The 12500-nt window shown below is 39.2% G+C and overlaps 1 protein-coding gene across 3 annotated transcripts in view; it reads right to left on the bottom strand.

Moving 5' to 3' along the window:
- Positions 1-12500, bottom strand: part of LOC144974467 (uncharacterized) — a 233894-nt gene that overhangs the window by 116459 nt on the left and 104935 nt on the right. For all 3 annotated transcript variants that reach the window (XM_078917355.1, XM_078917357.1, XM_078917356.1), the window contains one exon: positions 4288-5311. The gene's annotated coding sequence lies outside the window, so the exon portion shown is untranslated. The remainder of the gene's footprint in view (positions 1-4287; positions 5312-12500) is intronic.

The following is a 12500-nucleotide window of genomic DNA, read 5'->3' as shown; positions in this document are numbered from 1 at the left end:
ACAACAACAACAAAAAACATGTTTAAAAAAATTGGCCAGAAAACAAGATCTCCAATATTCTATCGATTAAAATGATTCATTTATATTTACCCCCATTTTGAAACACAGCCACACAAACACAGAGAGAGAGAGAGAGAGAGAGAGAGAGAGAGAGAGAGAGAGAGAGAGAGAGATACAACCCTTTTTTAATACTGTGACTAAAATAAACTCTGTATCCTGGATCTTAATGTTTAAGAGTTTTACACAACTCGAGGGTCATTTTAACACGAAAAAGACGAATTTTCTGTTTGTTTTTATTGCGGAAGGGCAGTTCTGTTCCCACCTACTTCTCTCACAGTGTCTATCAACGCAATAGACCAGTTTTCATCTTCCTTCTTTGAATATGGCCTCAACGTTTTTGACAAGAAACGGGTCATCGATATTTAAAGGATGAGTTTGCTGGTCGAAATTTTTAGAAACGTGTTTTTAACTGAGAAAAGCAGTTTTTGTTTCACCTACTTCTCTCATTGTGTTTACAATAGATCAGTTTTCATCTTCATTTTTTTAAATATGGCCTGCGAGCATTTGACAAGAAAAAAAACAAACAAAATTATTTTTTTTAAACTCCCTTTATTCATCCCATAAGGAAATTTGTCTCTAGGGTCTATTCCAAGGGAAGACTGGAATAACCCGGGCGTCAGCCGCAGTGCAGCGCCGTAAATTGAGCTAGGGCGAGTGACTTGCGCTGCGGTGGGTGATCGAACTGGGCACATTTCGGGTACGAAGCAAAGACCGTACATACCACTGAGCCACGCTGCCCCTAAGATGAGAGGGTCATCGATATTTAAAGGATGAGTTTTCTGGTCGAAATTTTTAGAAACGTGTTTTTAACTGAGAAAAGCAGTTTTTGTTTCACCTACCTCTCTCATTCTGTTTACAATAGATCAGTTTTCATCTTCATTTTTTTTAATATGGCCTGAAAGTTTTTGACAAGAAAAAAAAAACAAACACAATTATAAAAAAATAAAACTCCCTTTATTCATCCCATAAGGAAATTTGTCTCTAGGGTCTATTCGAAGGGAAAACTGGAATAACCCAGGCTTCAGCCGCAGTGCAGCGCCGTAAATTGAGCTAGGGCGAGGTGACTTGCTCAAGGCCACACAGCGCAGCAGCGGCGGGTGATCGAACTCGGTACCTTTCGGGTATAAAGCAAAAGACCATACCACTGAGCCACGCTGCCCCTAAGATGAGAGGGTCATCGATATTAATTAAAGAATGGAGTTTTCTGGTCGAAATTTTTAGAAACGTGTTTTTAACCGAGAAAAGCAGTTTTTGTTTCACCTACTTCTCTCTTTGTGCTTAGATCAGTTTTCATCTTTCATCTTTGAAAATGGCCGGAAGGCAATATCAGTTGTCGCCGTGTTTGGCTGTTTTTGTTTTGTTTTGTTTTGTTTTTTTCTTCCCTCATAATCTCCCCTGCCTTCATTCACACAACAACAATAAATATTTAACCTTCACCAGATGATACATTGCCAAAGAAAAATAACTCACTGGCTCGAAAAAAAAAAAAAGAAGCAAAAAACAGCTAAGAATAAACGAAACAAAATAAATAAATAAATATTATATAAATTGGAGGATGGGGCGGGAGGGCGGGGGTTGAGGGGGGGGGGGGAGTTCTCAAAATAGACAACATTTTGTGGCAAAAGCCCAGAGCTGCCAACCAATCAAATTACCAATAAAACAGAGTATGACCTTTTGTTTCTCTTTTTCCTCATTTATTTCAATATTCAATTTTTACAATCCTTAAGACAAAAAAAATATAAATAAATAAATAAATGAATGAATAAATAAATGAAATAAAATCAAATGACGAAAACCAATACTCTTATCTGATTGATAAAACAACTAGACTCGATATGTGATATATAAGAACTTCAACTCTTTATCTTGAAGTCCAATGGAAATATGTAATAAACAATACTTGATTTAAGACTCAAAATTAGTCCTAATATTATTACGATATGCAAACATCACTAATTCTTCAAGGAAAACCACAAAAATATGGAAAATCGGGATTTTAGAAACGCGGTCAGAATTTATTTAATTCAAATCCATTTAAAAGAAAACTAAAAAAAAACACAAACAAACACGGGAACTTCCTGGAATGGGGGGGGGGGGGGGGGGGGGGGGGGGATAGTCTTAAACAGTCGTAACGTCACTTCCTTTCTAATGACGCATGGTAACTTAGTAACACTGGCTCTAAACTATCGGAGCAATGGCGGACGCCGTATGAATTATTTCTCCGGCGAGCATAAAAGCGTATCCAGAGGAAAACAAAAACAAAAAATTCATAAATTTGATCATGTTTTGACTTTTACACATTCTGATCACAAGGCATATGAAAAGTTCTAGCCAGCATGAAGAATAAGAAGTAATGATTTCCTTTGTTTAGAACCAAGATGGCCGCCGTTGCCGGGCGGCGTGACATCAGACTACTGAATCCAATTGGCAGCACTACAAAAGTCTTTGTATTATTTAAAAGGGGTACAAAAATTCTGATGATCTCAGACAAGACGCAAAACGGAATTTAAACACTCGATCAACAACGACTTCCCCCCCAGGACAAAAGCAAAGGGGGGTAGGGGGGATAGTGTTTTCTCGAGTAATTCTGCTGAACGATGCGACTAAACTTCAAAAACACTCGTGGAAAGGGCAATGGGGAGAGAGAGAGAGAGAGAGAGAGAGAGAGAGAGAGAGAGAGAGAGAGAGAGAGAGAGAGAGAGAGAGAGAGAGAGAGAGAGAGAGAGAGAGAGAGAGAGAGAGAGAGAGAGGAAGAGAGAGATAGAGAGAGAGAGAGAGAGAGAGAGAGAGAGAGAGAGAGAAAGAGAGAGAGAGGTGAGGAGGAGGAGGTGGAGAGTTAGCCTCTTGGCAATAATTTGTCTCGACTCATGATAGTTTATTTTGGTTTGTTTTGTTTTTATAATGTTTTTTGGGGGTTTGTTGTTTTTTTTAATGGTTTTTCTCTTTTTTTTTCTTTTTTTTTTTTTTTTTGTTGTTGTTGTTGTTGGTTTTTTCTTTCTTTATAAAAAAAATTTAAAAAATCTGATCCACGTCTATGATATGATACTTTAAAAATAGACTATGATCACGTGACTATACAATAGAAATAACACCCTTAGGACATTTAGAGGAAAGGGGATTTTTTTCTTCCCCTAAATATCAGATTAGTTTGTAGTCTGTATCGCATGGAGGGAATGGATGAGTATGGATTTGTTTTGTGCGGCTATGTGGCCTAGTGGTATGACACTTGCTTTCGGATCGGAAAGTCCTGGGTTCGAGCCTTGCTCGGCGCATAGTTGAGTCCTTAGAAAAGGCTTTTTACTCACATTCTCTCACCGTACTCAGGTGTAAAATGAGTACCTGCCGTTAACAGCGTTGTCTTTGTCCGAAAAATTATATTATCGCCTAACAGGCGGCACGTCCCGTCCTACATATTAAATGTTGCTGTTCACCAGGGATCCCTTGTAAAGCGCTTTGAGCACATTTAGTGGATATTGCTCTATATAAAGCTCAATTAAAGATAACAACACACTTGCATGATAATTATATGAAAGACATCTCTCTCTCTCTTTCTCTCTCTCTCTCTCTCTCTCTCTTTCCTTCACTCTCTCTCTCTCTCTCTCTCTCTCTCTTTCTTTCACTCTCTCTCTCTCTCGCATTGTATTGTGACCCGAAAGGTCCCGGGTTCGAGCCTCGCTTCAGGAACTTTCGTTTTTTTTCCTTGGGCAAGATTATTAACTCCCAATTTGCTTAATTGGACAACATGGGTGATTCCTGTTGACATCAGACATCTTGTTTGATTAATCATCTATATTCCTTCATTCTGTATATATATTGACCTCGAGCACATGGAAAGTTAATATAGATAGTGTGCGCTTGGCTAAGGAGTTCATAACATTGCCATCAGGAAGTATCACGGACCAACACACACAACTTTGTGTAACCATGATCGTTTACAATCAGGTTAATACAGTTTAGTGAGAATTACTCATTTACGCAGGTGGCAAAAAAAAAACAAAAACAATAACAAACACCTGAGTGACGTCAACTTCGAACGATCTATAGGGCTCACATGCCAGTAAGTAGTGCTCAATAGAAAGGAAATAATAATTTTAATAATTTATTTATTTATTTTATTTTTGTTTATCAAGGTTATAAGTTTCTTTGTTTGTTCTTTACTATAAATTTTTTACCCATAAGGGTAATGGCAACGGGCTAATTATCTGAAAGAAACAAAATAGCACTTACCTAAGAGCAACACTCTTTGAGTTCAAGGGAAGCCAAATCCCTAGAGTAATCCAATTTAGTGTATAAAAATATAAGCAGAGTTGGACATATTCCGTGGAAAATTTCTCATAAGAGGGATACCATCAGCAACAATGCGACTGGTGACGTGTTAGAGGTTTCAGCGGTGAATAATATATTTCTGGTGCGTTATTCACAGTAAACGATGTGTAATATTATATTTCTGGTGCATAGGTCCGATGCTTGTTTTGCTTTTTTTGTTTTTAAGGGTTTTATGGCACTTGCAACACATTAAGGTCATATCAGCGCCAGATAGGTCCGATGCAGTATTACTTTTACATCATAGTGGTGTATATATAGCCGGGTGCTATTTTACCGTAGATTGGAAGATTATAATATTATATTTCTAGTGCAATGCTGCATTACAGATAAAGCTTGGTATATTGAATTATACCGGTGCTATAAAATCACAGCTGCAGCTTTAAAAAAGCATTATGTAATTATGGTGCAATGTCACAATTGATTAATTGTAATGTATACTTCCAGTGTATGATTCTGGTGCAATATCACAATTGATTCATTGTAATGTATACTTCCGGTGTATGATTCTGGTGTAATGTCACAATTGATTCATTGTAATGTATACTTCCAGTGTATGATTCTGGTGCAATATCACAATTGATTCATTGTAATGTATACTTCCGGTGTATGATTCTGGTGTAATATCACAATTGATTCATTGTAATGTATACTTCCGGTGTATGATTCTGGTGCAATATCACAATTGATTAATTGTAATGTATACTTCTGGTGTATGATTCTGGTGCAATATCACCATTGATTCATTGTAATGTATACTTCTGGTGCAATATCACAGTTAAAGCATGAAAGTTTAAAATGCTGGTACAGTGTAAAAGTTGCAGTACAGGAACTTCTGGCCGAGTCTCACAGTCAAAGTATTAGCAAGACAGTGAGTGTCCTCCGTGTTACCTGACAGGAAGATGATGATCCTGTAGAACTTGATGCCCTGAAAATATAATAAAACAAAAAAAGAATCATCATCATCAGTATTATTATTGTTATCATTATTATTATTATTGAGGAGATAGAGGTGATAGAGGTTGATGGTGAGCGGGAGAGAGAGAGAGAGAGAGAGAGAGAGAGAGAGAGAGAGAGAGAGAGAAAGGAGGGAGGAAGATTGAGGAGGGAGAGAGAGATAGAGAGAGAGGGGGGGGGGAAGAGTGGGGGAGAGGGAGGGGGAAAGGAGGAGGAGGAGAAGGAACAGAAGTTAGAGGAGGAGGAAGAAGAAGAAAAAGGGAAGGAGGAGGAGGAGGAGAAGGATATAAAGAAACGAAATATCCATCAAAATTCAATAGAGACGCACAAATCAATCCAATTATCAACTAGACCGTGTAAAAGGTATTTTATGTAGATTGGAGTTGATGTTCGGGTAATTAAAATAACAAGCGCGGTCTGAGCGTCCCGCTTATTGGGTTAGTTACGTCATCGCGAGTGGCTCTTACCCCAACTTACCTCTTTGAGGGGAATCGGTACAAGGGGGAGAAAATTAGAACGCAAGGTTGCCACTTTCACATTTTCACCACCCCCCTCTCTCTCTCTCTCCTCTCTCTCTCTCTCTCTCTCTCTCTCTCTCTCTCTCTCTCTCTTCTCTCTCTCGTTCTCTCTCTCCTCCTCACTCTTCCTCCCTCCTGTCTTTCTCCACCCCCTCCTCCTCCTCATCCTTAATCTTCCTCCCTCCTCTCTCTCTCTCTCTCTCTCTCTCTCTCTCTCTCTCTCTCTCTCTCTCTCTCTCTCTCTCCTCCTTCTCCTCCTCCTCCTACTCAGTCTCCCTCCCTCCTGTCTTTCTCCACCCCCTCCTCTTCCTCCTCCTTAATCTTCCTCCCTCCTCTCTCTCTCTCTCTCTCTCTCTCTCTCTCTCTCTCTCTCTCTCTCTCTCTCCTCCTCCTCCTCTTCCCCCTCCTTAATCTTCCTCCCTCTCCCTCTCTCTCTATCTCTCTCTCTCTCTCTCTCTCTCTCTCTCTCTCTCTCTGCCAATCTATAGAAACAAAATTGTGTTTTTAAAAGTCGTTTTGGGATAATAATAAAAAAGAGAAAAGAAAAAAAAATATAGAAAAAAGCTCTAGATGGATAGAGCGCAATGTCATTTTACTGTTGCGAAAATCAACGAATCCAAAAAAAAAAAAACAAAAAAAAAAAAAAAAGACAATGATTTATTGATTTTCATATGCATCAATGAATTGATAAATAAATAATAAACTGGATTAATAAATAAATGAATTTCAGATAAATAGATAAATAAATAAATACTAAAATAATTATTAGGGGCAGCATGGGCTCAGTGGTAAGGTCTTTGCTTCGTACCCGAAAGGTACCGAGTTCGATCACCCGCCGCTGCGCTGTGTGGCCTTGAGCAAGTCGCCTCGCCCTGCCTAGCTTAATTTGCGGCGCTGCACTGCGGTGGACACCTGGGTTATTCCAGTCTTCCCTTGGAATAGGCCCTAGAGACAAATATCACCTATGGAATGAATAAAGGGATTTTTTTTTAATTTATTAAAATAAATGAATATTAAATAAATAAATGAATGAATAAATAAATATATATAATAAATAAATAAATACATTATCTAAGGCATTATATCGTCTCCAGGGCGTTCGTTCTGTACCTATATAATCGTAAAAAAAATAAAATAAATCATGTTCTTAAGTGAAACATCTTTAATCCATACTAAGACTCGTTGCATTATTTTCCAAAACCCCGACATGGGTTCTCTATGTAATCCTATAATAAAAGTTTACATAAAAGACAAAACACAACACTTCGCTGCCGGAACATTCGGTTGAAAGGGTGAGAACTGGGGGGGGGGGGGGGGGTGATGAGTTAAAGGTCACGATAAGAACCCTTATGGGGTCGCATGGGGAATTAGTTATTATTGCAGGATGATGGGTTTCTTGGAGAAGGGGGTGGAGGGAGGGAGAGAGAGAGAGAGAGAGAGAGAGAGAGAGAGAGAGAGAGAGAGAGAAGGGGAGAAGGGAGAGGGGGGGGGGGTGGTAGACGAGGAGAGAGACTGTATTTATATTGGACAAGTTGATAAATACAGCCAGACAGAAATACAGCAAGACATACAGATAGATAGATAGATAGATAGATAGATAGATAGATAGATAGATAGATAGATAGATAGATAGATAGATAGATAGATAGATAGATAGATGGATGGATGGATGGATGGATGGATGGATGGATGGATGGATGGATGGATAGATAGATAGATAGATAGATAGATAGACAAATAGATAGGCAGACAGACAGACAGACAGACAGACAGATAGATAGATAGATAGATAGATAGATAGATAGATAGATAGATAGATAGACGGATGAATGGATGGTTGGTTGGTGCGTTGGTTGATTGGATGGATGATGGATGGATGGGTGGCCAGAAAAATGTGTACTTGCATGAATTTAGATAACATAATGCATTACAAAACAAACCAAAAAAAAAAGATTACTTAATATATACTTTGAATAAGCAAAACAAACACAAAGACATACACACACACACACACACACACACAAACAAATACACAGACACACTCACAACCAGGATACACTGACTTGACCTATGACCTATTCATCGGAGACCAGACACCCTAACCAATGATTATTACAAAGCAGCAACTCCCCCCCATTCAGAAAAGTGAGTGGAGCAGGCACTTATGTTGGTAACAACAAGATATGAAGTGAATAGAAAAGTGCCAGAAGACAATAGAGAATAAAAAATTTTTCGCGGCGGTGGTGGGGTTTGAACCTGCGACCTTATTGGTACGACAACTCCGCCTGGCAGGTGAGAGCGTGGCTCTACCGTGTGAGCTATCCACGAACACAAAAATATTCGTTTCAAACCCAAAGTCATTACTAGATCCCTCTCTCACCCACTTCTTGAGACCGCCGATTCGTTCGTACACCACCATCGCGAATAATTTTGACCAGCAGTTAAGCTTAATAGCCAATATTCTCAACACAAACATATAACATAGAAACGATTGAGACATTGAGTATGCTCCGGTGTATGGGGTGAATTTTTAATTCAGAAAAGTGAGTGGAGCAGGCACTTATGTTGGTAACAACAAGATATGAAGTGAATAGAAAAGTGCCAGAAGACAATAGAGAATAAAAATTTTTTTTTTTATTCTCTATTGTCTTCTGGCACTTTTCTATTCACTTCATATCTTGTTGTTACCAACATAAGTGCCTGCTCCACTCACTTTTCTGAATTAAAAATTCACCCCATACACCGGAGCATACTCAATGTCTCAATCGTTTCTATGTTATATGTTTGTGTTGAGAATATTGGCTATTAAGCTTAACTGCTGGTCAAAATTATTCGCGATGGTGGTGTACGAACGAATCGGCGGTCTCAAGAAGTGGGTGTGAGAGAGGATCTAGTAATGACTTTGGGTTTGAAACGAATATTTTTGTGTTCGTGGATAGCTCACACGGTAGAGCCACGCTCTCACCTGCCAGGCGGAGTTGTCGTACCAATAAGGTCGCAGGTTCAAACCCCACCACCGCCGCGAAAAATTTTTTATTCTCTATTGTCTTCTGGCACTTTTCTATTCACTTCATATCTTGTTGTTACCAACATAAGTGCCTGCTCCACTCACTTTTCTGAATTAAAAATTCACCCCATACACCGGAGCATACTCAATGTCTCAATCGTTTCTATGTTATATGTTTGTGTTGAGAATATTGGCTATTAAGCTTAACTGCTGGTCAAAATTATTCGCGATGGTGGTGTACGAACGAATCGGCGGTCTCAAGAAGTGTGGTGAGAGAGGGATCTAGTAATGACTTTGGGTTTGAAACGAATATTTTTGTGTTCGTGGATAGCTCACACGGTAGAGCCACGCTCTCACCTGCCAGGCGGAGTTGTCGTACCAATAAGGTCGCAGGTTCAAAACCCCACCACCGCCGCGAAAAATTTTTTATTCTCTATTGTCTTCTGGCACTTTTCTATTCACTTCATATCTTGTTGTTACCAACATAAGTGCCTGCTCCACTCACTTTTCTGAATTAAAAATTCACCCCATACACCGGAGCATACTCAATGTCTCAATCGTTTCTATGTTATATGTTTGTGTTGAGAATATTGGCTATTAAGCTTAACTGCTGGTCAAAATTATTCGCGATGGTGGTGTACGAACGAATCGGCGGTCTCAAGAAGTGGGTGAGAGAGGGATCTAGTAATGACTTTGGGTTTGAAACGAATATTTTTGTGTTCGTGGATAGCTCACACGGTAGAGCCACGCTCTCACCTGCCAGGCGGAGTTGTCGTACCAATAAGGTCGCAGGTTCAAACCCCACCACCGCCGCGAAAAAAAAAAAAAAAAAAAAAAAAAAATTTTTATTCTCTATTGTCTTCTGGCACTTTTCTATTCACTTCATATCTTGTTGTTACCAACATAAGTGCCTGCTCCACTCACTTTTCTGAATTAAAAATTCACCCCATACACCGGAGCATACTCAATGTCTCAATCGTTTCTATGTTATATGTTTGTGTTGAGAATATTGGCTATTAAGCTTAACTGCTGGTCAAAATTATTCGCGATGGTGGTGTACGAACGAATCGGCGGTCTCAAGAAGTGGGTGAGAGAGGGATCTAGTAATGACTTTGGGTTTGAAACGAATATTTTTGTGTTCGTGGATAGCTCACACGGTAGAGCCACGCTCTCACCTGCCAGGCGGAGTTGTCGTACCAATAAGGTCGCAGGTTCAAACCCCACCACCGCCGCGAAAAATTTTTTATTCTCTATTGTCTTCTGGCACTTTTCTATTCACTTCATAACTCCCCCCAATCGCGTTTGTAGCGTGAAAATAAATAAATTACGATGAACGCAAGGAGTTAATTTAACGTGTGTTTGTCTGTGGTCCCTGCAGCCAAGAACATGACACGTTCTCTCAAATATTATGGCACTGTGTCGCTGGGGCATTGTCTTGTGTCGCTGTGAACCAGACATCCACAATAACTGAATTGCAGGTCAAAATAATCAGAATTACAAAATTGAGATTTTTTTTTGTTCTTTCATTCCACTCGTTTTTGGGTTTGTTTTTTCCCCCCACTGTGAGAAACAATTTGTGACCTAGCCACACCAATCCGGTACTGTGTCGGAATGTACCGAATACGTTTTAAATTCGAAATCAATGTTTACTCATTTTTTAATGAAATATTAAACCTAAATCCATCGTGTTATACATCATATATTATAAAGTCTCTTATCTCTTAATTCAATGTATTTGTGGGAGGGGGGGGGGGGGGTAGGTGGAGGGCGTCTGTTTTGTTATTTTTTTTGGGAGGGGGGGGGGGGGGAGTTGTTTGCTTGTTTAAAAAAAAAAAAAACCTGAAAACCCCAAATCTTTGTATGTATATCTTAATTTAATTTTTTTTTTTTTCAACGTTGGTTCAACGTCACAAAACACCACATCGAGGTTGTGTGCCACCGATTCATTGACCTCTATTCGACTGACTGACAGATAAATATAAAAACAGTGAGGATTATGCCATTGCTTGATAATTCCATGATAAAGACGATTTATTTCTCCATCCAAACAAACGCCACTTTCCCAATAAAGCGGATTACACGATAGGACTATTTATTAACCCTTTCCTTACCAACCATAGGAAAATCGTCACATTCGTCACGATACAACCAACCTTATTCTTATTCAAATTTCTTTTGTACATCATAAAATTTAAAGAAAATGAACACGGTGTGTTGTAGAGCATGTTGTGCTAAAGAAATTATGTATCGCAAGAACATTGTGTTTGAGTGATAAGACATATACGAGTATTTGTGTGTTATTTAGATGTGCAGTTTTGGGGAGAATCCTGAAAATGGCTGGTAAGGAGAGGGTTAATCCGCACATACACAGACAAGACATAAGGGCACACGACGACATTATACGAGTAGTAGCTACCAGGTTCTCTTGACATTTAAATTTGTCCTATGGAACAATGAATAAAAATGTAATCCTCTTTATTTGTCGTGTGGGAAATTAGTCTTTTTGGGGGGGGGGGGGGGGGGGGGGGGGGGGGGGTTGGATACGTGGCTAAGATGAGGCAGGCGTCATTCCCAAAGAGAAGAGCGAAAAAACAAAACAAAAACAAAACAAAGAAAAACAAAAAACAAAACAAAGAAACAAAAAACATAAGTGTAAGATTAAGGCCTAAGGGGTAAAAAAAAAAAACAGAACAAAACAGGATGCTGTTAGCGAGGCCTCGAAATCATATGCTCCTGGTGCATTCCATACTAACGAAAGAGTGAAAATGGAGAGGCTTCGCATGGAAACAAAACAGACAATGGACGTTTCGGGTACAAACCCTTCGTCAGCACAATACACACATTAACGTGGAAAACAAATAAAATAAAATGCAAAATAAATTGTATTCTGCACTCAATGGTGGTTGCAGTCCAGTAAGCCATCTTACCCCTAGAAAACAGTGAAGATAGACTGTAGCCCATCCTCTAGTGTTGGAAAGGTATATATACAATCTTTTTTAAAAGTTAAAATGATTCAGCTTAAACAACGATTGATGATGATGATGATGATGATGATGATGATGATGATGATGATGATGATGATGATGATGATGATGATGATGATGATGATGATGATGATGATGATGATGATGATGATGATGATGGTGTGGTGGTGATGATGATGTGATGATGATGATGATGATGATGATGATGATGATGATGATGATGATGATGATGATGATGATGTGATGGATGGATGATGATGGTGATGTGATGATGATGATGGTGGTGGTGTGTGATGATGATGATGATGATTGATGATGATGATGATGATGATGATGATGGTGATGATGATGATGATGATGATGGTGGTGGTGGTGATGATGATGATGATGATGATGATGATGATGATGACGACGACGACGACGATGATGATGATGATGATGATGATGACGACGACGATGATGATGACGGGTACTTTTGTGTTCAGCGACGGTTTTTGCTCTGCTGTGTGTTCATTTCACAAACTCATTAAACAAATACTCAATCCAAGATGGCACCTTACGCAACTTATCCAAGCAAGACTGCCCTGCATAATCGTTTTCAGAGAGCTAGGAAAGATGTGAGAGCATAATATTATGAAGAATAGAACCAAG

The sequence above is a fragment of the Berghia stephanieae genome, chromosome 6, assembly GCF_034508935.2.
Source record: "Berghia stephanieae isolate SIO BIC M18660-M18661 chromosome 6, UCSD_Bste_1.3, whole genome shotgun sequence".
Taxonomy (NCBI): Eukaryota; Metazoa; Mollusca; class Gastropoda; order Nudibranchia; family Aeolidiidae; genus Berghia; species Berghia stephanieae.
This window is presented reverse-complemented; position numbering and strand designations above follow the sequence as displayed.